Raw genomic sequence first — 25,945 nt, forward strand, 5'->3', positions numbered from 1 at the left:
TTGGCAAAATGTAAAGCAAAAAATGGGGAATGTTGTTACGGCACTTCAAAACAAGAAAAGCTGAACACATGATTATGCTTTATAAAACATATGTTCGTAGTCCACTTTGAATATTGCAATATGATATGGTACCCACACTATCAAAAGGATATTGCACAAATAGAGAGTGTAACAAAGGTCCTTTACAAGCCGCCCTACGAATAGAGGAAGAAGTTAAGGAGCCTAGACTACTGGGAAAGACTACAATCCTTAAAATTATATAGTCTAGAAAGGAGAAGAGACGCTACATGATAATTCGAGCATGGAAACAGATAGAAGGAATAACAGAAAATATCATGGAACTAAAAATATCAGAAAGAGCAAGCAGAGGTAGAGTTAATAGTGCCCAAAACTATACCAGAAAAATAAGGAAAGCACACTGAACATTAATCCACTACGCACCAGCATCGATAATGCAGCGTCTATTCAATGCGTTGCCAGCTCATCTGAGGAATATATCAGGAGTGAGCGTAGATGTGTTTAAGAATAAGCTCGACAAATATCTAAACTGCATCCCAGACCATCCAAGATTGGAAGATGCAAAATATACCGGAAGATGTACTAGCAACTCTCTGGTAGACATTAGAGGCGCCTCACACTGAGGGACCTGGGGCAACCCGAACGAACTGTAAGGTAAGGTAAGGTAAGGTCTCTCTCTCTCTCATGCCTCTATTTATTACTTGCCTTTTTATATCATAAATATCTCTCTCTCTCTCTCTCTCTCTCTCTCTCTGTTAGAGTTGCTTTGTGGAAGTTCAAAGACCTTGCCTTATTATACCTGCAGTTATAAATATGCATTTGAACATGAATATAAACTTGCAGTCATATTTTTGGATGCGTAAGTCAAAAGCGCAGTAACCTGGCAGATATTTTTTTCAGTAATGTTTTCACATTGTAAGATGCTTAAGAATTGGAAATTATATTAGGAAAGTAGCGTAGTATATAACGCTCTACATAATATATAATGTATCTCTCCTCTCTCTCTCTCTCTTATATATATATATAATTATACTATATATATATATATATATATATATATATATATGTATATATATATATGTATATATATATATATATATATATATATATATATAATATATATATATTATATATATGATTAACTTGATCACGAAGTATATAAAACGTGATACTATGAATAAATAAAGGTTTTTGCCACGAAGGAAAATTGAAAAGCGAGATGGCAAAGAACTTTCGGTCTAGCGCGACCCGAAAGTTCTTGGCTATTCTCCGCTTTTCAATTTTCCTTCGTGGCAAAAACCTTTATATATATATAGATTATATATATATATATATATATATATATATATAATATATATACATATATACCACATCATCACCACAACACATACATATTGTATAATATATATATATATGCGTGTGTGTGTGCATATATATGTTTATGCTTGTGTGCACACATACATATGTATATATATATATATGTGTGTGTTTGTGCATATGTGTGTTTATGCTTGTGTGCGCGCTCATATGTGTGTGTGTGCCTGTGTGTGAGTAATGTACCAACACCTCATGAGCCTTTATTTTGATACTTGTGTAAGTGCCCAATACTTTTAAGCGTTTTCAGCATCAGGATTCGAATTCCTGCAAATAATCGTGTTCTCGATCTATCCCGATTAATCCTCGATTCCTCCTCTTTGGCGATTCCTCCCACTTGTTGTGAATTCTTGCCGGAATAAGTCAGTCTTGTGTTTGCCGATCCTTCAGATATCTTGTTGTGGATGTCTTCTTTGCAAGAGAGAGAGAGAGAGGGAGAGAGAGAGAGAGAGAGAGACATATATGATATTCGCTTATGCTCATTAAGAGCACGAAAGAATCCTTTCCTTCAACAGCACGTTAGGCCCTCCACATTAATTTTTTTTTTCCTTACGGAATCGATTCTTTAGTTTCCCAGATTTTATGGTCGTTTTTTTATGGTTATTTTTTACTTATTAAGTAGATGTGCACAGTGTGTATTGTTTAATTATAAAGTCCTCCCTGTTACTATGCATATACATACATGCATGCATGCATACACAAACATATATAGTTATATATATATATTATCTAGTATATATATATATATATATATATATATATATAATATATATATTGAACTGGTACAAATATTCTGTTACAACAGAATTCTATCTAATAAAAGAGCCCAAAAAACGCCAAAATGGAATTAAGTACTACATTTCAGAGACTTCTGTGTCTCTCTTTTCAGGTAGGTAAAGAAGAGAGAGAGAGAGAGAGGAGAGAGAGAGAGAGAGAGAGAGAGAGAAAGGGCGGGGGGAGAAAGTCTCTGAAATGTATTACTTACTTTCTATATTTTAGCGTTTATATGGGCCCATTTTATTAGAGATATATATTGGTATTTATAACACTGATGTATGGATACAATTATGTGCTAGAATGAAAAACGAGAATAAGTGTAGCCAAGTGAACTTGTGGAAATTTAAGGCAGTCAAATCAAAGCTCTTCATACGAAGAATATGCTTATGGTCCCTAATCCTTTTTTTACACATGTCATTTCTTCAGGTAAACTATTAAGAAGTTAAGGTGTACTGGATGTGAATATTATATGCTCCAGTCTCTATACATCTAGGTATAATCATCCATAGATCCTGTTTCGTCGCTGGAGAAGAAAGAAGCGTAGTTTTTATCCTTATTGATATTCATGACTATAATATACGAGGGCATGTTGCGAATCTAACCATAGTAGAAAGACAAGTAGATCACTTAAGATTTCCTCGAACCCCCTTTCTTAAGGGACGATCTCCTGAGAGAGAGAGAGAGAGAGAGAGAGAGAGAGAGAGAGAGAGAGAGAGAGAGAGAGAGACCCTGGTCTTGTGTATGTTTGCTGCCAAATTTAGACTGCATCGCTAATCTGATTTTACTTTTGGCAACGGCAAATATCCTCCGTGTGTATAACTTTGTCTATTTGGGCATTGAACTTGGCACATATTTATCTGTTTTTTTTTCCTTTTTTATTTCCTTGGAAGGTTTTCTTTTTCTTGCGAGATTCTTGGGAGGCGATTCGGAATTTGGTTCTTGCAAGATGGACACACACACACACACACACACACACACACACACACACACACACACACATTCCTAAGAAATCAGATATTCCCTTGATGAAGGATGCGGTAAAGTAGAATGATAACCGCATCGAATTCGAGCGGAAACATGGAAATTTATCTATAAAAAAATAAATAGACAGACAAATAAATATATGAAAGAATAGCAGCGAATTCATATAATTTTCCCTCCTTGTCAGTAAAAGCTGAAAATAATAGGAACTGATGATTATGATTATATTTGAAAAGTAATTTTTATATATCAAACACCATACATACATACATGTATGTATGTATGTATGTATACACACACACACACACACACACACACATATATATATATATATATATATATATATATATATATATATATATATACATATACACACAATGGCATAACCATTCAGTCATTGATGAATTAATGGGTAAATCGATTTCATCTCTGTATCAAAACCAAACGATACCGGTACAAATCCTGGTCAAGGCAGAAACTTTCATTCTCAGTTCCCTTTGGAAGTAAGTCATTCCCATGGTAAAGCGAATTCGAGATTGTGTGTTAGGCTGTTTGTTCCTTTAATGTTTGAAGAGTATAAAAAAAGTCACCAGTGAATCAATGACTTCATTCAATACACACAAACATACATGCATACACAACAACACTTGCATTTATACATAAGTATATATATATATATATTTTATATATAAATGGTATATATATACACTCATATCAATTATATACATATACATATCATATGCATATACATATACATAATGAAGTTTATAAAATACATAGCAATTCGGTTTTCTTCTATGCTGCAGATTATATATATATATATATATATATATATATATAATATATATATATATATAATATATTATATATATATATATATATATATATCATATATATATATATGTATATATATACTATATATATACATATATATATATATATATATATACATATATTATATATATATAATATACTATAATATATATATATATATTCACGCAAATAATAAACCTTGAAATCTTGTGAAAAGAACATTCTTTTAAGAAAAGTAGTTATAAATGTAATCCCCACTATGAACCTGAATCATGGTTTCTACAAACTAGACTATAAATATTGTTAAAATATTAAATGTCCAGTTTGGTGTGTCGTTGATACGTACTATACGCTGTTTGTTATAGTATATACAGTATGTAGATATGTCCTAGTTGCATCTTACATGGACTGTTTATCATTCTTTTACGTACCATTTCCTAAATAAAAGGAGGAAATTGTTTTGATATTTTGCAGTACTTTATAATAATAAAAAATATTTTCATCAATATGTTTTAGCCAGCTTTTCTGTTTTTATCCACATTTCCGTTTTCATTCTCATGGATTTTGTTTGGCTTCTTATTTTTTATTTTTTATTTTGTGTCAACGTACCTGAAGAATTTTTGAGGTCAGAGAACTCGGGCAGCGTTCAGTCTCGTTAAGTTGCATCTTTATTGTATATGAGAGAGAGAGAGAGAGAGAGAGAGAGAGAGAGAGAGAGAGAGAGAGAGAGAGGTCGCCACGTTCTTAGCTAAATGTGTCATTGCATATAAAGGGTACGGTTGTAAACAGCAAAAGAAAGACGCAAGGCACGTTAATAAAAACAAATATATAATTTTGTTGGGTAACAGAGTTACGTTTTTTGTTTCAGTTTCAACTTTTTGTTTTCTTTAGTGTCAATTGTTTTGATTACTTGATCGCGAACTGCTGCTGTTTTTCATCCTTTTATCTATTACAAATTGTTTTCTCCATTTCATTTTACTTCTTGTTCACTGGAACATTTTTCTTCTTGTTCACTGGAACCTAATAACTAACACGCAGTCGTCTGTATGCTATTCATCATTCTACCTTCTCATTTTTCTTCTCTCTTTTATTTTACTTTTATTATTCTTCTGCTCCTTTCATTTGTACTTTTAATTTTCCTGTTATACCTCTCTTGAAAACAGTAAAAAAAAAAAAAATCCCACTTCGACTTCAGTTCCTTTTATGGAATTTTGGTGTTTCCAAAAATTTCATTTTCTCGAATTCATGCAAAAGGTCAAGAAAAAAACAAACAAACAAACAAAAAAACTAGGATGAATTGGAAACGCTGCAGAAACCTTGCCATAGTTACCAAGGGAAATTCAGTATAGATTTTGTTTTGGAATCTTAACGAGTTTACGAAATATATCCTATTGCGGAGAAGTTAATGGAAAAGATGCACAGTGTATGAAAAGTGGCTAACTGTGGATATTATGCTTTCAAGTTGAAATAATAGAGTTGTAAATATATTGAATAACTGGTGGATGGAGAGGCATAAACATATGAAAAACTATAAAAATCATTCATAGAGTCATTCTGTGAATAAATTATTATTATTACGGAATTTATAGAATCTGAATATGTTTTAAGATTTCATCTATTGATTGTGGCTGCTAAGAAATCTCTAACCTTAGTGTAGTTTCCTCTTTACACAAGTTTATTTCACTTTTCATAGTTTGGTGAGATTCCTTACTGTCTCGCATTCACCTTTAGTTCGTGACTTCCCTGTCCTTAGAAATTTATTCTGAGTCTGCATTTCTGAGAAAATCGCGAGAAAACTCACGCAGATGTCCTGTCCCCAAAGGATTATTCGCCACGTATGCAACAGTTGTCGTGTAAACAAATCTTAAGGCATATTTCCCATTCAGTGACTCCTCCGTCCTCAAAACATTCGCGGTCTGAGTTTTATGACATTGCCACACTCGGCCCGAGAGAGTCATAAGGGAGTAAATACGTAATTTAACGGAAGGACCGAAGGTGAAGTCGCTTTCTGTAGAGAGCCCCTGGTTACTCTTCCCCGGCGGGAGCAGTCGTCATAATCCGCGGAGATCGGGAAGGACTTGTGACATCCGACGAAGAGATAGAGCGGACATCCGAAATAGGTTTACGCTATTTGCTGTAGCGACGGTGTATGGAGTATATATTAGAATCGTAGAAAAAATTAGTGAAAATACTACATTCGGCGCTTGGAATGAATTGTATACCATCCAGTTACAGTGGTAAGAACAACTTGATTCGTTTATGTTTATGATATGATGCTCATGTCGGGTGAAACCACGTGTTTATGTTGAGTGTGTTTAGTGTTTAGCATAGTCAGTCCATTTTCATTCATTGGACACACATCGAAAAATCTAAAAGAGTTAAAGTATAACAGGCAGGTTATTTTTATATCTAAAAATCTAGAGTTAGTGTATAACAGGTAGTTTTTTTTTTTTTTTTTGGCTTAAAAAGGACAGACACTCTTTAAGTGTTTAGATCTCATCAGTATGATAACTTTATTTCACTTAAATTATCTTGAATAGTTAAAGTATGTGTGAATTTTTTTGCGTTCAAGTCGGAATAAAATATCAGGTCGGCAACTGAACGCTTGTCCTCCAGTACACCTGTACTTTATGCCCTCTTCAGCAAATGCATAAATATTCACAGGTATATTGAAAAGAATATACACGGTAAAGATAGTCGGGCAAAATGACATCACCCAGCAATGATATACAAATCTATCTGTTCAAGAAAACGAAAGACATGCCCAGCTGACACAAATCCACTTTTTATCGAGTCTGTACGCTGACGTGATCAACTATTTTCATCTGTGAGTGTTTTAATGTTTTATATTGCTTTTGAAGACAATTGCAATTTAGCAACCTTATGTTTACTATCGGATGTTATAGAGAATATCCGAAAGAGAGTTTCGTTGTACTGGTAATAATCACTTTCTTAAATTAAAATATGAACAACTTTCACTACTGTGATTGCTGCTCAAATAATTCCGGTGTTTAATTTAGCAGGTCGAATGACCAGCGGTTTAGCGAGTATCTAACTGGCATCGGGCATATATAATATATATATATATATATATATATATTAATATATAATTAGATAGATATATATATCACCGTGATTGATATACAAGCATTAAGCTACAAATGTTCTTTAATATCTAGTTCGCTCTACTTCGGAATTAATATATTTTTATATAGGTTAAGTTGATAAGAAATTCGTCGGCTCGTGGACTCCCTGAAAAAGATGAAATCTTTCGAACTGGGAAAACCACGAGAATTATAATGATTATTACAATCTGACAACGGATCATCATCTTGAAAGGCAATGCAGAATCAGCTGAGGCGGCAGCATCACTAACTATAAATGATTGGGCCAAAAGCAAACTCGTCGCAATGTCTATATTTGCCCTCCCATGTCATGCTAATTGGCTATTTTCAAATGGGTGGATATGGGGTGGAGAGGAGATGACTAACATTCCATACATGGTATGAGCATTAGGCTTATAAATAGGGCTCGCGGGATTCTACGTCAAATGAAAGAGAGAGAGAGAGAGAGAGAGAGAGAGAGAGAGAGAGAGAGAGAGAGAGAGAGAGAGAGAGAGTTCCTCCCTGAGCCTAAGAGATTCCAGCGAAGAGAGAAAGTAAGTTGAAATTTGTACAATTCGCTAACGATTTGTACATGAACCATATATTCGTTGTACGATCGTGCTGCCTCCATGTTAGGCTATTGGGACAAATAATTATGTTCATATACAACATATACACAAAAACCCATAATGAAAACTGATCATTATAGTGAATGGCAGTGTCGTCATCTGTTATACAACACTGTGTATAATTAAACATACAACAATCCCCTACCAATCCACTGATTCGAGAACGGCAAAGAGACCAAAATGAGGCTCATCCATTAAACTCTTTTAAAACTAAGTCAGGAATGCTTGTGCCCTGTAAGAATGTCCTTAGGGCTCCTTAATGATTGTAGGTAGTTGATCTAGGGACTGCTGTTCTATGCTCTGTGATTTTTAAGGACAATATTGACTTAACGTTTCCCCCGTTTTAAAATATCAATTAAATAGGGGCATTCTATTTTTTTTCGAATAAAATATTTAAAATAGGTAGTCAGATTTATTTTCTAGCTGTTCGAATAAGTTATTTTCTTTAAATATCAAGTAGTCAGGTTTATTTTCCTATTTTTTCTTAAATATCAAGTAAGTTTATTTATCTATTTTTTTCGAATAAGATATTTTGCTTCACGAATAACTTGATGTATAGGGCACTCAACGTAACCAATCAGAAATTGAAACTGAAATGAGTAGAGAGGTAAACAAAGAAACGTATGAAAAGTCCCTAAGTAAATAAGTAGTACGTGAATGTATTTCAACATTAGATATTAATATGAGAAAGTGGTTTAGCTTTAATGAATAAGTATGTAAAGGAAAATGTATCATAAAAGAACATATAAGAAATAACAGATTGCACATCTGCTTGTTTATCTAAATGTCTCTACACAGACGAACATTGATTTTATATATATATAGATATATATATATATATATATATATATATATATATATACACATCTATGTATGTAGTTTGTTTATATATATATGTTATAATATATGTATATAAAATATATATATATATATATATATATATAATATATATATATATAGATATATATATATAAAATGTAGCACGAAGGAACACGTGCTTGAGAATATCCTCAAATCCACGGTAGAGGGTGAGTGAACTGAGAATGTAGAAATGAACTCGAAAGTACTTGTTCAAAGTCTCCAGTTTCACTCATCTTCCACAGTGGATTATATATGTAGTATATATATAAATGTGTGTGTATATATATATATATATATATATATATATATATATATATATATATATGATTGTATGTATTCGTGTGTATATATCTATATATACCATACAGTTTAGTTTAGTGTCTCACACTTGGAGCGAGAAATGTCTCCCCATCCACAGAGCCAGGGAGAATGTGTGTCAGAGTTGTGATTTACAATCCAGCCAGATTCTTATAACTCGAGTAATTCTCAGGAGGTTCTCATAATTCTGGTGCAAATGATCAAATGTGGCAATAGTCTCTTGAGTGAGTATATTTGGAACCATAAGGTTCTGTGGAAGGTTGTTTTTATACTATCAGCGAGTGCTCTCTCTCTCTCTCTCTCTCTCTCTCTCTCTCTCTCTCTCTCTCTCTCCCAAAAATTTCTTCGGTATTTCTCCCTCTATTTTGGTATAATTTTCATACCTCTGTCTGTTCTCTTTCTCCATGTCCCCCTTCCCGCCCCCCCCCCTTTTTTTTTTAACGCTCTCTGTCAGTAGTTTCTTCGGCATATTTCCCTTTTAACTTGTTTACATCCTTTTGTCACTTGCTCCCCAGTAAATCATTTTCCCGGTATTTTAGTAAATAATTTTCCCGGTATTATTTGCTTTTTCCCACTTTTTTATGTCGTCCCTTTCAACATTGGATTTTATCTTCGTTCGTCCTTTATATCTGTCCTCTCATGATTTCTATTCTTGCTCCGTATCTTCTCTCTCTCTCTCTCTCTCTCTCTCTCTCTCTCTCTCTCTCTTTTGCTATGAGGGTTCGATGCCTCTTGAAGCACCACTGGAGGCTGCGGGCTCCGTCGAAGAAGGTGTCGACGACAAGAAGAAGAATAAGAAGAAGGAAGAAGAAAGAAGAAGAAGAAGAAGAAGAAGAAGAAGGAAGAAGGATTGTGATGTCGTGGTTGCTTCTCCATCCTCCTTACCGACCGAACGCGGAAGTTGGCTTCCTCCCAGACACTCTCAGGATTCTGTCCATTTAAGTTGTCCTCTCTCTCTCTCTCTCTCTCTCTCTCTCTCTCTCTCTCTCTCTCTCTCTCTCTCTCTCTCTTATATATATATTGCAAGCATGGATGCTCTTATGTATACCTATATTCATACATACGGACCTTGCTGTCTCACATACACACACACACACACACATATATATATATATATATATTATATATACACTATACAATTATATATATTTTATATATATATATATATATATATATATATATATATATATGCAAAGCATGTATGCTCTTCTGTATACCTTATATTCATATATTCATAGATACGTACCTTGCTGCCTCACACACACGCACACTTATATTATATAGATTATATATATTATATATATTATATATAATATATATATATCTATATATATATAGATATATAATATATATACATAGATATATATATATATATATATAGTATATATATATATACAAGCATGTATACTTTTATGTATACCTATATTCATACATAGGCACCTTGCTGCCTCCCAAGCAAGGTACCAGTTTACATGTATATTTTCATGCATACAATTTCGTATGTATGTATATTGTAAATCCTTCCTGTTACTTTTTCAGTGCTAAATTGTCTAAATGGCAGATCCAATATTCAAATTGCCATCTTGAGATCATTGCAAAGGCACGAGGGGATAGTGCCAATTGAATAACTGAGAAACTGGCACGGGTTAGAGCGGAGAATATGAATATAAGAACTGGGATAACGGGAAGGATAATGGAGTACGAATATAAATAGAGAACATTCACAGGAAGGTTCCTTGACCAGTGATACTGAATATTCTATATTTAGCTGGGTATTTCAACGAGTATTTCCTGTTAACGGCACAGTACACATTTGTTGTTAATGATACAGACTTCAAAATTTCCAGTTGTCATGTATAAGATTTTTTTTTTAGAAGTTTTGATGTATGGATATTGAATTGTATTGGTATGATGCAAAATTCCCGTTCGTAAAATATTGATTTTTTTAGTCGTATTGTTCAGAAGATTATCATTCTCATGGAACAAGCTCACAGATGCTCAATCTTCCAAACAATATGGATGCAAAACGCAGTGGCTGCATGTATCTGTATTTTGGCTTACAACTGTATAAAATGGCGCAGTGAATCAGAAAGGGAGTTTTCTCTAATGTTTCCATGATTTGTGGAAAAGACAGACAGGGATATATATAATATATATATATATATTATATATATATATATATATATATAGACGTGTAGAAAATACTTGCCCAGATGTACGTAGTAGCAAGCACCTTTTAAAGATTACAGAAACCCATTTGGAGAACATATCAAGAGGCAGATGAAAATAGTTTGGACATGGCTGCAGTCCCCCTTCTGATGCTTTTGCTCGTCATTTATCTGACAGATCCCGGGGAAGATGAGAATGACGTTTGACGTTATAGGACGTCAATTCTTGACCTCTAAGTGACGTATGAACTGTCATGTATTTGAAGAAATGACATATTTGATAATTAGGTCGTATGACTCTCTCTCTCTCTCTCTCTCTCTCTCTCTGAGAACTGTCATTCATGTATTTGAATATGTGACTTCTTTTTAAGTGGGTCGTGTGACTTTCTCTCTCTCTCTCTCTCTCTCTCTCTCTCTCTCTCTCCTCTCTCTCTCTCTCTGAAAAGAAACTGTCTTGTATTTGAATAAGTACTTCTTTTTAAGTTTTTGTGGGGTCGTGTGACCTCTCTCTCTCTCTCTCTCTCTCTTCTCTCTCTCTCTCGTCTTCTCTCTCTCTCTCTCTCTGAAAACTGTCTTGGTATTGATAGTGACTTCTTTTAAGTGGGGCGTGTGACCTCTTCTCTCTCCTCTCTCTCTCTTCTCTCTCTCTTCTGAGAAACTGTCCAAGTAATTTGAATAAGACTTCTTTTTAAGTTGGGCGTGTGAATTCTCTCTCTCTCTCTCTCTCTCTCTCTCTCTCTGAGAACTGTCATGTATTTGAATAAGCGACTTCTTTTTAAGTGGGTCGTGTGACTTCTCTCTCTCTCTCTCTCTCTCTCTCTCTCTCTTTGATAAAGAAAGATCTTCCTTCTTTAAAGGTTATTAGAGGATAGTTTTGTGCTTATCTTTGAAACTTTTTCTTAATATTCGATGAAACATTAATCTTGTAGAAGTTTTTCTCTACCTTTCTTATAGCGGCTTTCTCATTGCTGTTAAGGTAGATGAGTAACTCTCCGATATAAATCATAATATCGGAGAACTCTTCACCTACCTTAACAGTAACGAGAAAACCGCTGTAAGAAAGATATAGAAAACCCTCTACAAGATTAATGCGGCTGAAGCAGCAATAACATTCGATAAAACTTGTTTAAATGAGGGTCTCCTACCACATTTTATTTATTATTATTATTATTATTATTATTATTATTATTATTATTATTATTATTATTATTATTATTATTATTATTATTAAGAGGCATCTTGAATCTGGTGTGGTTTCTCCCATTGTCAACATCTAGAGAAGTGTAATTTACGAAGTGAACTGGCTTTGTATTTTATTAAAATAAATTCATATCGTAATTCAAGTTCATTTTTCTGTCCATAAAATCGGATTGGGAGAGGAAACTGAAATCTAACGGTTTGGCTTTTCTGAAGACCTTCAAATCAGTCAATTTTATTTCGAAGAAAAATATTTTCTAATAATATTTTATTTCGTAGAAAAATATTTTCTAATCATATTTTATTTCGTAGAAAAATATTTTCTAATAATATTTCTGGTTGTGTTCCGTTCCGACAACCTTCTAAAATTCTTCCTAATTGATCAGGGTAATGTGTTTGTTTTTACTCTCGGTGAATAAATAGTCAAGATAAACAACAGGAATATTTGCAGGAAGCTATGATATTCTGCCACCTACATTATGCTTGAGAATATTTTACCAGCTATACATTCATATCAGACTTTACACGTATGTAGTTATGTATGATGTATGTATGTTGTTATATAAGTGTACATGGATTCTTGAATATTTTTCAACTCAGGAAATGCCAACAAAACCGGATTGCTCGAATCCGCAGAACCATTTAAGCGTGTAGGCTTCGAAAAGCTTCCTTTTGGCAAACATTTGCAACTATTCACAGACTAATTCTTACTGGCGACATGTTGGTGCAATCTCTGGGTGTGTGTGTGTGTGTGTTTGTGTGTGTGTGTGCACTGCTTCTCGTGCAGCTGTTTTAGGTAGGCTTTTCCGGCAACGGTTTGAATCAGGTAATATTTTTTTTTTTTCAATTGAGGAGGCCGATTTTGCAGCCAATCAAATGACCTTACCTATGCGAGGCCTGGTTTAACGCAGAGAAAACTAGAGTGGATAAGATCGTAGGTCTGTCAATATGATAAGAAGGTTATGATGCCAGAGTTGTCTGGTGATCGAGACCATTCTTGGGCCTCATTGTGACTCATTAACACTTACTTACCAGGGCTGTCTTCCGGTGGTTCTTCAACAGACCCGTTGCCACCGTGCTGTTGATTCTTCCTTCGTCGTAACTGGTACATTCTCTGGGATTTATAAAATCTTAAAGCAACAAGTAATCTGCTGTCCCTTCGTTTACAATGTTGTTGTGATTGTCTTCTCAGGGACTGCGCTTCTATGCTAGATCCAAGTTTACCTAGCGCTTTCAGTGCACCTCATGCGCTACACTGTATGTGTTACTTAAGGTCCCTTGCAGCATCCCTTCGGCCCCTAGCTGCGACCCCTTCCGTTCCTGTACTGTACCCCCTTTCATATTCTTTTTCTTCCATCTTACTTACCAACCTCTCCTAACAATTGTTTCATAGTGCAACTGCGAGGTTATCTTCCTGTTACACCTTTCAATCCTTTTACTGTCAGTTTCCGTTCCAGTGCTGAATGACCTCATAGACCCCAGTGCTTGGCCTTTGGCGTAAATTCTATATTTAATTCAATTTTATTGGTTACTCCCAATCCCACATTAGACGCCACTTCTCAGGAATAGTTGGGGCTGGGACTCGGAGTTTTGCGTTGACTGTCCTTAGTTTACATCATGTTATCATAGGAATTTGTTTTATTACTTTTAGCCGTTACTTTATCTCCGGAAAAATGACGGAAAATTTATAAAGATGAAGTGGTTACGCTGGAGAATTTTAACTGTCTTGCAAGAAAAATTTCCACGGACGTTCGGTAATTTTCTTACGCTGGAAGTGACACTTAGGGTTGTATTAATGTGTAACGTAAGAAATGAAGTGGGTTTTGCCGTTTTTTCCATTTTAGGCACCAAAAAATTTCCTGATAGGTGCAATAACGTGAGTATAACGATGTAACACAGACCGCGAATTCAGTGTGGGCTTTAGCATTTAGCATAGCATTTTAAGGAGTATCATTTGGCGTTGTCCCTTTTTATCAATTTGTCTTTTTTTATCGTGTATATCGATTTTTAAAACTTGTTTTATAAATCATGTCTTATTTTTAAGTGTATTTTATATTCTTTTTCATTGGGTGCATTCACTAGTCAGTAGATTTTTGTCTACCTTTGTTTTATACAGTATTCTTTTTTTTTTTATTTTTTTTTTTACTCTACATATTTCCATCCATCGCGTCTTTCTGTAATTATTGACTTGATGTTTAATTAATTTGAATATTTATTTATTTCATTTTTCTTACTTAATCAGCATTTCCATATATTCCTCCTTGAACCCTTTTTCCTTACCAAACAACAAACCAACTGTTTGGTTTTCTTGCTTTAATTAGTAAAGTTCCTTTTACTTACAGTACATTGTACGTTTAACACCTTATTTCAAATACAGCTGAAGATCTGAATGATATATTTTTCTGTAGTACTTCAATATGTTCGTATAATCTCGTTATTCATATGATTGTATGACTTTATTTTTCATTTGGCGTCGAATTATCCCGTTTGTTTTGGAATACTACTTTTAACAGGTTCATGATCACCTAATAAGTATTTGATTATTTAATACTAACATCTATATATGTATAATATGTCTTTCATATGTTAATTAGATTTCTTGCTTGATTCACAGATTTCAATCAATCGACATCTTAGTATATCTCGTTCTTTCATAGATTCTATCAAAAACAAGTAATGAATGTACTTTTTGTTTATTCATTACCGTCATTTCTTAACTAGTTCTACGACACGCTCAGTATTGCAGTGGTTATTTACCCCCAATAATTTATCCTTTAGTTGTATCTCCTTCATCAGGTTTTCGTGGCGAGAGCAGCATCAGATTCACGATTCTCACTTCTGAAGTATTTATAAACAAACATCCCTCATTGTCAATCGGCGTTCATCTCCTAACAGACCAAGGGTGCACACAGGAACTCTCGTACGTACGTACATTCCACCGTCGACCCACATTGAATTGGCGAAGTCGAGTACCCACGCGATATACCAACACTAAATACCCTTTACATTATGTGGCGTGTCGTGTTAAATCAAGACGTTCCTATTTAATTTAACAAAATGAAACGAGTGCTCTTGCAGTCAAAATGTCTCTTCTCTCAGGTTAGGTACACAGCATCGGACTTCAAGAAGCGATGCTGAGGAGGCGTTCAGACGGGGATTATACTCGTTTTAATTTATGCCAGTCCTATCGCTGAAAACGAAAGTTTTCGGTTGCTATCTTTTCCCTCCTGTCTCATTATTTGCGGACCGGATTCCTGTTCTTGGGTTCACTTTCTCTGGACCCTTTTTCTTTTTCTTTTTGGAGGTTGGGGGTGGGGGGGGGGGTGTGGGGGGGGGTCGTGTGGGATACAAGTGAATTATCCTGAGGTGTTCGGAACTTGCATGTGATACTTCCACAAATGAGCGTACACCTATTAATTTATGCATCATACGTGCATTATATACACAATATGTAAGTATAAATCATAAATAATCTTGCGCACACGCCCAATATTCATGAAAGAATGTGTGTAGAGCACTGTATGTATTAGTTATAGTTGTTCAGCAAATTAGCAGCCAAAGTGAAATGTAAAAATCATTGCTATACTCGTATTGGTATTTACAGTAAAATGACTTCAAGCAGACTGCTGGTGCGCTCAGAGTAATGGAAAAGAATAATTTTTTTTTTGAGACAGTGTTTGATTTATCAATGTATTTCAAAATAAAAAAGGAAACAAGTCCATTACTTTATTTAGGAATAAACCGTGCTCTTTTATTTCTCGTTTCTTTAGGGCCTAGAGAGACATTGTCTTGCCACTCCCATCGGCCTTTTCATTTCCATAAAAACACAAGATGATATAGCACTGTAGCAAGTACAATTAGGAGCATTTCAATCGTTCTGTCGTGGAATCAGTAGGGGGTAATACGAATTTTGGATGCAGCCAGTTGCTTAGTTATTCATCTACAGTGGTGTTATTGTTGGATTAGGGCGCTCGTTCCAATTACCAGACAAGAACACACACACACACACAGAGGAGAGAGAGAGAGAGAGAGAGAGAGAGAGAGAGACTGACTGCTGTTGGCTGCCCACCAACAACCAGGTAGACCAACTAGGTCAAAAACGCCGAATCTTTAAGTATGTCTCTCCATCCCCCTTCCCCCCACCCAACCGTGCCCCCTTTTTGTGCTTTGTCTCAGGGTATCTAACAAGGCAGCGGCAACACCGCCCCCCCATACCTCCCCTCAACCCAGGCATCGGGAATGTGTGTCTTGACCGAGACGTTTTGCCTCTCCTCAGGTCAGTGCTTTTTTGGCATCTTTAGGGCGCATACCGTGGAGGGACGAATGTGCTTGCTGCTGAAACGTAAGCTTGACTCTTCTCTCTCTCTCTCTCTCTCTCTCTCTCTCTCTCTCTCTCTCTCATCACTTAGAGCATTCACTTAGATTAATTCCTATCTATCTCTTTAGGTAAGTGGATCCCACTTTCTACTTTATCTATCTATTTTCCAACTTACTTCCTACTTATCTATCTATTTACTACTTACTTTCTATTTATCTATCTATTTGTATCTTAATTTCTATTTATCTATTATGTACAACTTAGGTACTTTCTATATAAATATTTATTAACAACTTACTTTCTATTTATCTATCCATTTACAACTTGCTTTTTATTTATCTATCTCTTTACAACTTTATGTAGAAATCACAAGGACTGGGACTATTATCCTATCTGGTGACTTCAAACTTCCTTTCGTAGAATGGGAAAGAAACGAATAGGAGATTGTGGTTGTACTTATACATATAAAAAAAGAGAGTAATATGTAGTGCAGAAGATAAGAGGCAATTTGAAAAGCTATTAGATATGCTACTAGAATACAACATTCAACAAATAAATCACCTGCCAACAAGAAAGGAAATACTTTAGACCTAGTATTTGTGAACGAGATGAATTATGTTAAAGAAATAATAGTTTATAATGCGAGTATTTCAGACCATAATGTCATAGAATTAACAGTTCATTCCAAAGCAAGTGAAAATAGAGATAAGCAAGAAATGAAAAAGTGGGAAGGATATGGAAAATACAACTTCTACAGTAAAAATATAAAATGGTCAGAATTAATGAAGAATTAAACAAAGATTGGATAACATTTTCGTAAGTGATGACATAAGGGTAAATACGGAGATATTATATAAAATATTGGAGATAATAGTGGAAAAATATATACCGAAGAAGAAAAGTAAACATCATTCATGCATACCAAGAGACAGAAGGATCTTGTTCCAGAAAATCAGAAAGTGGAAAAAACAAAAAAGGTCTTGCAAAGAAAAAAATGCATGGAAAGTTATAGAACTAAAAAGTAAGATAGAAAATGCAGAACAAAAGATTATACAATCAAAAGAAAATGAAAAACGGGACTTGGAAGAAAAAACCCTATTAAATATCAAGCAAAACCCCAAACTATATTATACTCATATGCGAAGAAGATGAATAAAAGAAGAATAGAAATAGGCCCTCTGAGAATTGAAGGGAGATTAACGAATGAAAAAAAGGAAATTTGCAACATACTGGCAGAACGATATAAGAGAGAATTCACCCCTAGAATAGATAATGAAGATAATGATATAGAAGTAAGGGATGAAAATAGTGAATATTTAGCTGACATAGATATTAATGAAGCTGATATTGTGCAGGCTATTAATGAAATTAAAAATGGAGCTGCTGCAGGGCCTGATGGAAATTCCATAGCTATTTTGTTAAAGAAAGTAGTTCATTCTATCGCAAAGCCACTTGCAATATTATTAAGACAAAGTGTAGATACAGGCAAGATATATGATGACCACAAATTAGCATAATTTACCCCTACTTTCAAAAGTGGATCAAGACTAGAGGCAAGTAATTATAGGCCTGTAGTCTAACATCACATATTATGAAAGTGTATTGAAAGGGTAATGAAGAAAAATATTATGAAACATTTAATAAAAAATAATTTGTTTAATAAAGGACAACATGGTTTCGTACCCGGAAAAAGTACACAAACCCAACTGTTAGTCCACCGTGAAACATATCAAAATATGAAAAGCGGAAATGAAACAGATGTGGTTTATTTTTAGACTTTGCAAAAGCTTTTGATAAAGTAGACCATAATATATTAGCGAAGAAAATTAGAAAACACAATATCGTGGATAAAGTAGGAAGATGGTTAAAAGAATTTTTACACAACAGAAAACAGATAGTTATTGCAAACGACGAGAAATCGGATGAAGCCAAGGTAATATCCGGTGTGCCGCAAGGTACGGTGTTAGCTGCAATACTGTTTGTTATTATGATTGAAGACATAGACAATAATGTTAAAGATTCGGTAGTGAGTAGTTTCGCAGATGACACAAGAATAAGTAGAGAAATTACTTGTGATGAAGATAGGAACGCTCTACAAAGAGACCTTAACAAAGTATATGATTGGGCAGAGTAAATAGGATGGTATTTAACTCTGATAAATTTGAATCAATAAATTATGGAGACAGAGAAAGAAAGCTATATGCATATAAGGGACCTAATAATGAGACCATACACAAATAAGGAAGCAGTTAAAGACCTTGGTGTGATGATGAATAGGAACATGTTATGCAATGATCAAATAGCAACTCTGTTGGCAAAATGTCAAAGCAAAAATGGGAATGTTGTTACGGCACTTCAAAACAAGAAAAGCTGAACACATGATTATGCTGTATAAAACATATGTTCGTAGTCCACTTGAATATTGCAATATGATATGGTACCCACACTATCAAAAGGATATTGCACAAATAGAGAGTGTACAAAGGTCATTTACAGCTAGAATAGAAGAAGTTAAGGACCTAGACTACTGGGAAAGACTACAATTCTTAAAATTATATAGTCTAGAAAGGAGAAGAGAACGCTACATGATAATTCAGGCATGGAAACAGATAGAAGGAATAGCAGAAAATATCATGGAACTAAAAATATCAGAAAGAGCAAGCAGAGGTAGATTAATAGTGCCCAAAAACTATACCAGGAAAATAAGGAAAGCACACAGGACATTAATCCACTACGCACCAGCATCGATAATGCAGCGTCTATTCAATGCGTTGCCAGCTCATCTGAGGAATATATCAGGAGTGAGCGTAGATGTGTTTAAGAATAAGCTCGACAAATATCTAAAACTGCATCCCAGACCATCCAAGATTGGAAGATGCAAAATATACCGGAAGATGTACTAGCAACTCTCTGGTAGACACTAGAGGTGCCTCACACTGAGGGACCTGGGGCAACCCGAACAAGATGTAAGGTCTGTAAGGTAGGATCTATCTATTTACAATTTTAGGCAGCGCTAAGGAGCAGAGTAATCAATTTATCTCATTCGTATCGTCGTAAAATTTAAAATTGAGCCTTCATAGCAGGTAATTTTTTCTCGGGAATATAATGATTTGTTGCAGTTGGAGTTTATGGAAAAGAAAAGTTGTTTATTTTCGTAAGTATTTAATGCTTAGATTAAGTAAAACTGGAACACCCAATGCTCATTTTGTAGTGTTCATGAAACCAAACAGTTTCTAAGAACTCAAAAACATGATGGTCACTACCAAGACAAACATAATATTCCTGAGAATGTGATTACTCTCATAACCTCTTGTGACATAATAGTCATTAGGGTCATAAATGAAAAACAAAATTGCAGCTGGAAATCGAGACGAGACAACACAAAATCTCTATTGTATTTGAAATGAAGCGACACAGCGCTGCTCTCTTTTTTCGGGATAAGAGGAAACATAATTTTTGTTTAAGCGATGACAGATTGAATCCCTTTGTTGTCTAAGTGAAACGACAGTAAACTCGTCTTATATTTTAAGATGAAATCATGCAAACATTCCCTTTCAAGATGTACAGACAATGGATCTATTGATTTTCAAATTGAAACAACGACCACTCTTGCTTTAAAAGAGGAAGCAGCAATAACTTCACCACTTTCCTTTAGCATATTTAACGTAGCTCCAAATCAAATCCTAGCAATTCATCATTTATATGGGCTACAAACTTAAAACCAATCCTCAGGCCCTGTGGCACTCAGGAGTGTCGAATTCAGCTGTAATTAATTCCAAAGAGAAAAGGTGTGAAAGTATATAGTTTTTGGAGCGAAAGAAGAGCATTTTGTATTCTAACAACGAGAATCAGATCAGTATATTAGTTTTATAATAAATGCTGTATATATGAGTGTAATGCTAACACTTCCAGTTGATCCAATTAAAGTAGTTTTAAATTTTGTGGATGAGGTAAATGAAATAAAATTAAAGGAAAATTGTCTTCCTTCACGAAAAGGTGCATTGTGTTGAGCACAAATACGTTTAGCGAATGCAAGGATATAATTAATTCATTATTCAGTAGTGGTAAAAATAGTTTGCAAGTGTTTACGTGAAGGCAGCACTGCTTTAGCGATTTAATTTTAAAGGAAACCATGAACCCAGGTACCATATAAAATGAAATTAATTTTAGTGTTTAATAAAGAATTATTCTAACGTGTCAGCAGCCCCATATAGCATTCTCACACAGCTGGTAAATCTGCAAACCTGTCCCGTAAACCTTATATTTCGAAAAAGAAAATGACGTTGCTCTTATGTATATATGTGATTTTGTTGGCCTTCATAAAAAGTCCTGTCATTTCTCATTAAAAGAAGATGATTTTTCTATTATTGAAAAATCATATAGAGAAAGAATTGAACTCAGTTATGAATGAGTATATGCATATAGTAAACACACACCACACACCCACGTATATATACATATACAGGTTATATATATATATATATATATATATATATATATATATATATATATATATAGTATATATATAATATATATATATGTATATATATATGTATATATATATATATATTTATTTCATATATTTTTTTTTTCCTATTGTGTATTGTATATATCCTATATATATAACCATATATATATATATATATATATATATATATATATATATATAGATATATATATATATATATATATATATATATATATATATATAGATATATATATATATATATATAATATATTATATATATATATATCTATATATATATATATATATATATATCTATATATATATATTCTATATATATATATATATATATATAGTATATATATATATATATATATATATATATATATATGTGTGTGTGTGTGTGTGTGTGTGTAAATATATATATATATATATATATATATATATATAGTATATATACATACATATATATATATATATATATATATATATATATATATATATATATATATATATATATATATATATATATATATATATATATATATATATATATATATATATATATATCCAATATAGGACGGAGGAACACGTGCTTGAGAATATCCTTATATCCACGATAGCTGTAACTGGGACTTTAAACAAGTACTTTCGTAGTTTATTTCTACATTCTACATTCTACGTTTTCAAAGTCTCAGTTTCACTCACCTTCTACCGTGGATTTACGAACGCATTTTCGTAAAGACAGTGAGACAGTGAGACAGCGAGGCAAAGAAACGAACGATGCTTTCAGCAATGGGAAATTTGGGTGTTGAATGGCCTATTTCCCGCATGAAGAAAACACCACGTCAGAAAAGTAGTGGCCTTTCGGGGAAGGACCATTATTGCCACAATTTTTTGGCACTCATTTTATTTACTCTAGGCGAAAGAAAAAGGAGCACTTCCGGTAACCAAGGTCTCCTTTGGTGTTAGTTCTTTGGTTGTTTGAAATGGCACTTTAGCCCCCTTCAGTCTTCAATGTTTCCTGGAGAGAGAGAGAGAGAGAGAAAAAAAAACTCCCATTGATGGTCCCTCCCACTCTAAGCCTCAGCTGTGCCAAAGATGATGCTTGTTAGCCTTCTTTGTAGTTTTTTTTTTTGTGTCTGGTTATTTTCTTTGTCAGATTATTTTTGGATGACTCACTGTCATTTGGGAGCTGTTTTTGCTTCGTTCTTTCTGTACCAATTCTTTTGTTCATTTCTTCAACGTGCTGTTTATGAATTATTTAATTTTTTAAGGGTAAATGGACCATGATGGGCACAACAGCGAAAAACTCTCTCGGCCTCTATAATTAACCAGAAAATAAATGTAATAGATATAAATATAACAGATGCCTCTTTGTACAGGATGATCAGAAACATCATACCCCCCTGACTCGTAAAATCTTCCACCCTCCAAGTGTCTTGTTTCCTGTTGGCCTTCGCTAGGGCAGAGGGTTGCACGTCCCAGCGGCCTCTTCATCAAAGAACCGTGATTGTGAGCTAAGGATCCGGCTTACTGAAAAGAGGATACAGATTTGAATATTTGATAGCTTACGTAAATGTTCTTTTGAAGATCGTATGGATTGTCTTTACTATATATTCATGTATCCTGAATTAGTATACTGAGATTACGTTTTAGAATGCGTGTGTTAGGAAGCTTAAAGTGTCAGTCAGCTCCCCAAGAAAAAACATATATTACCTAACTATCAAATTATTGTTTATCTAAATGTTAATTGTTTGGCAACTCAAACGATTGACCTTATATAAGTTAACAACCATATAAAAAATTTTTTCTTTTTACATTTATTTCAAGGAAACTGCCTATTGTTCTTACTTTGGACAGTTGTGTTTTTTTTTTTAAATTTTTGATTATTCGTTTTGCTCTTGCAATAATCAACATCCCCTCATTTTCCATTCCCAGAATAATATGGCAAAGCTTCTCCCCAGAGCTTCCGAACTTTTATTCAGTCCTCTTAAGAATTTTAATCAAACTCATTCCAGTATTCAGAGCTTATGGAATTGAATGAATGAAATCAGGTAACTGCATGAACTTGTTAAAAGAAATTGGAGATAGCATGAAAGGAATGAGAAAAATATGTGGCAGCGGGGACAGACATTCTGTGAGATGTGCTAATTTTCACATTTTTATCTTCTAAAGAATATAGGAGACAAATACGTAGAATCTGTTTTAGTGGAAGTATATTGACTGTATTTCAATAATGATATCAAGCACTGATATGCAAAGTATGTTTGACTGATAAAGCATAAACCAAAAGGGATTTTGTACGTGCTTAAAGTACATTGAAACTTTGACTATTAGTGTGGTAAAGACCCGGCAGTTTAATATCTGAGTGAGAACAGGAAAGAGGACTAGCTTTTGCTGAAACAAAAATCCCCCCAACCATAATACAGACAATGGTGGTACCTATGTTAGGTATATACGATATATATACGATATATATATATATATATATATATATATGTATATATATATATATATATATATATATAGATAGTATATATATATATGATAAATCCCCCAACCATAATACAGACATTGGTGATACTTTCCTTAGGTTTTAAATAGATAGACTACACACACACACCCCACATATAGATATATATATATATATATATATATATATATATATATATATATATATATATATATTTATCACATACGCTGTTCTGTGCAATAGTATAACTACTAAAAGACCCTCATTCAAACTGGATGGTGTTTAGCGGAGTTATTTATTAAAAAAGTACCAGTTGGAATGAGGTCCTTTCAGTAATTGTATGTACATACATACATGCATACATAATATGATAGAACAATTGGAAACATAATGTACAGTTTTCCTGCTAATCAAATAAAAAGCCTAATTGCGGTTTTCGCTAACGTCATCAGTCCGCCATGCCCGAATATACGTGTCTATCTCGTGGCACTGAGTGCAATGATTAGTTTACATAAGCAAAAATGACGGCACAGAATTCAATGATAGTGACTCACTCGCTCCCCTCTGTCAAAGAACGACTTACTGAAGAAGAAGAAGAAGAAGAAGAAGAAGAAGAAGAAGAAGAAGACGTATATTGCTGGTTAAACACCGAAACTGGAAACTACTTAGATCTAAGTCGTAATTTTAATCATTTTTATTTTTTTGAAATAATTTGAATAAGAAAATACGATGAAGCAAAGATTCGGGATTTTAATGACTTACGGATTTTTTTTCATCAGAAATCTTGAATTTAGTCGTGTATTCAAGTACGAATTTTATGACTCGGGTAGCGATGTGAATTAAGTTGTCGAGGTGGATCCAGGTTATATTCCTTTGTGTTCGCGGTACAAGAAATACTTTCTTAGCTGACTTTAGAATGTGCTTAATCGTGGGGTGTCTTTAAAATGAAAGTGACGCCTTCTTGTGAGCACAAAGCAATGTCTTGCCTTGCTTAAGGTACACATGACACAGCTACCCGCTCTGATGTCTGTTCAGACCTCGTTGTGACTCAGAGCCGTGCCCAACAGGTTCCTAAATGCCATGGCAAGTTTTAATTCTAGGGCTGAGAACTAAAAGGGCCAATGTCAAAAAATGGCCGATTGTAGTTAAGACCGTCTCTAAACTAGAAATTTATCTGTTTCAGTGCTATAATGGCCAATGTTATAAGTTAAGCAATCACCCCCCAAAAAAAGCTTTCGTTTGCTATACTTACCTGAATTTTAATAAAGGAAGCAATATTTTTAAATGCGTTTTTCTGAAAACATGGTTTATGACATTGGCCCTTGTAGTTCTCAGCCCTAGAATTACGGTCAAGTTCACACTTACCAGATGGAGAAGAAGAGTAGGGAACACTAGCTGTATATGAATAGCCCATAAAATTCTAAGTTTTAGCCCCTTTTTGGGCTTTGCAGAGACAATCATATAACCAGAGGGGTTTTCTGTTTATCAAACTAAAAAAAGAACGTGAAAATATATTTCTATGAAACTTGTTTGGAATACTAATGAAGACAGCCTTTAAAATTCCAGTGTTTTTATCCTTTTTTGGGATTTGAAAAGACACTAACATCAGTTGAGGAGTTTTCCCACTGGCAAAATATAGTGAAACTTGTTAGGAATACTGATCAAGATAGCCTATAGAATTCCAATGTCATAATCCATTTTTGGGATTTGCAAAGACACGCATCAGCTAAGGAAAATGCTAAAACGAACCTTGAAAATGTATTTCTTTAAAACATGCGAGGAATACTGAGCAAAAAACACGGACACCAGCTTAATCTTTTCACATTACTTCCAGCTACGGCTCGAGAACCATTGAATTTGAGTTTAGATTGGAATTAGAATATAAAATTTAGGCCAAAGGCCAAGTTTTAGGACCTATGAGGTCATTCAGCGTTGAATTTGAGAATAAGGAAGGTGTGAAAGGTTTAACAAGTAAAATGGAAGAGAGAATATGAACGGGAGTACAGTAAAAGGAATGAAAGGGGTTGTAACTAGGTTCCTGAAGGGACTCTCCAAAGACCCTTAAGTAATGTATACAATGCACCGCGTGAAGTGCACAGACGGCAGGAAATAATTGTTTATCTTTTCAGCAGCTTAAACATGAAAAAAGAAGAAAAAAACTAGGAGTAGTATGTGTCCTATGGAATGAGTTGAAAAACACTTGGCTCTTTTCGAACAGGAATCAGGTCGGCCTGAGCAGGTCTCGCTTCAGCCAAAGTGTCTGAGTTTCCAAGGTAAATCGGCTGGACCTTTAGTGAGTGACACATTTTCCAAGCCTGACGTCATAAGCTGGTGCCTTAGTTTAATGTCTCTTAATAAAAATAATCCTTCATGCGAGTAACTGGTATCGCATGTGTCTTAATTAGCCTTCAATGGCCATGGCACCCTGTAATAACTCATTTAGTAA

The 25,945-nt window shown here is 34.2% G+C and overlaps 1 protein-coding gene across 2 annotated transcripts in view; it reads left to right on the forward strand.

Moving 5' to 3' along the window:
- LOC135219194 (RING finger protein nhl-1-like) overlaps positions 1–25,945 on the forward strand; it is a 109,184-nt gene that overhangs the window by 43,739 nt on the left and 39,500 nt on the right. The window lies entirely within an intron of this gene.

This window comes from Macrobrachium nipponense, chromosome 1 (assembly GCF_015104395.2).
Source record: "Macrobrachium nipponense isolate FS-2020 chromosome 1, ASM1510439v2, whole genome shotgun sequence".
Taxonomy (NCBI): domain Eukaryota; kingdom Metazoa; phylum Arthropoda; class Malacostraca; order Decapoda; family Palaemonidae; genus Macrobrachium; species Macrobrachium nipponense.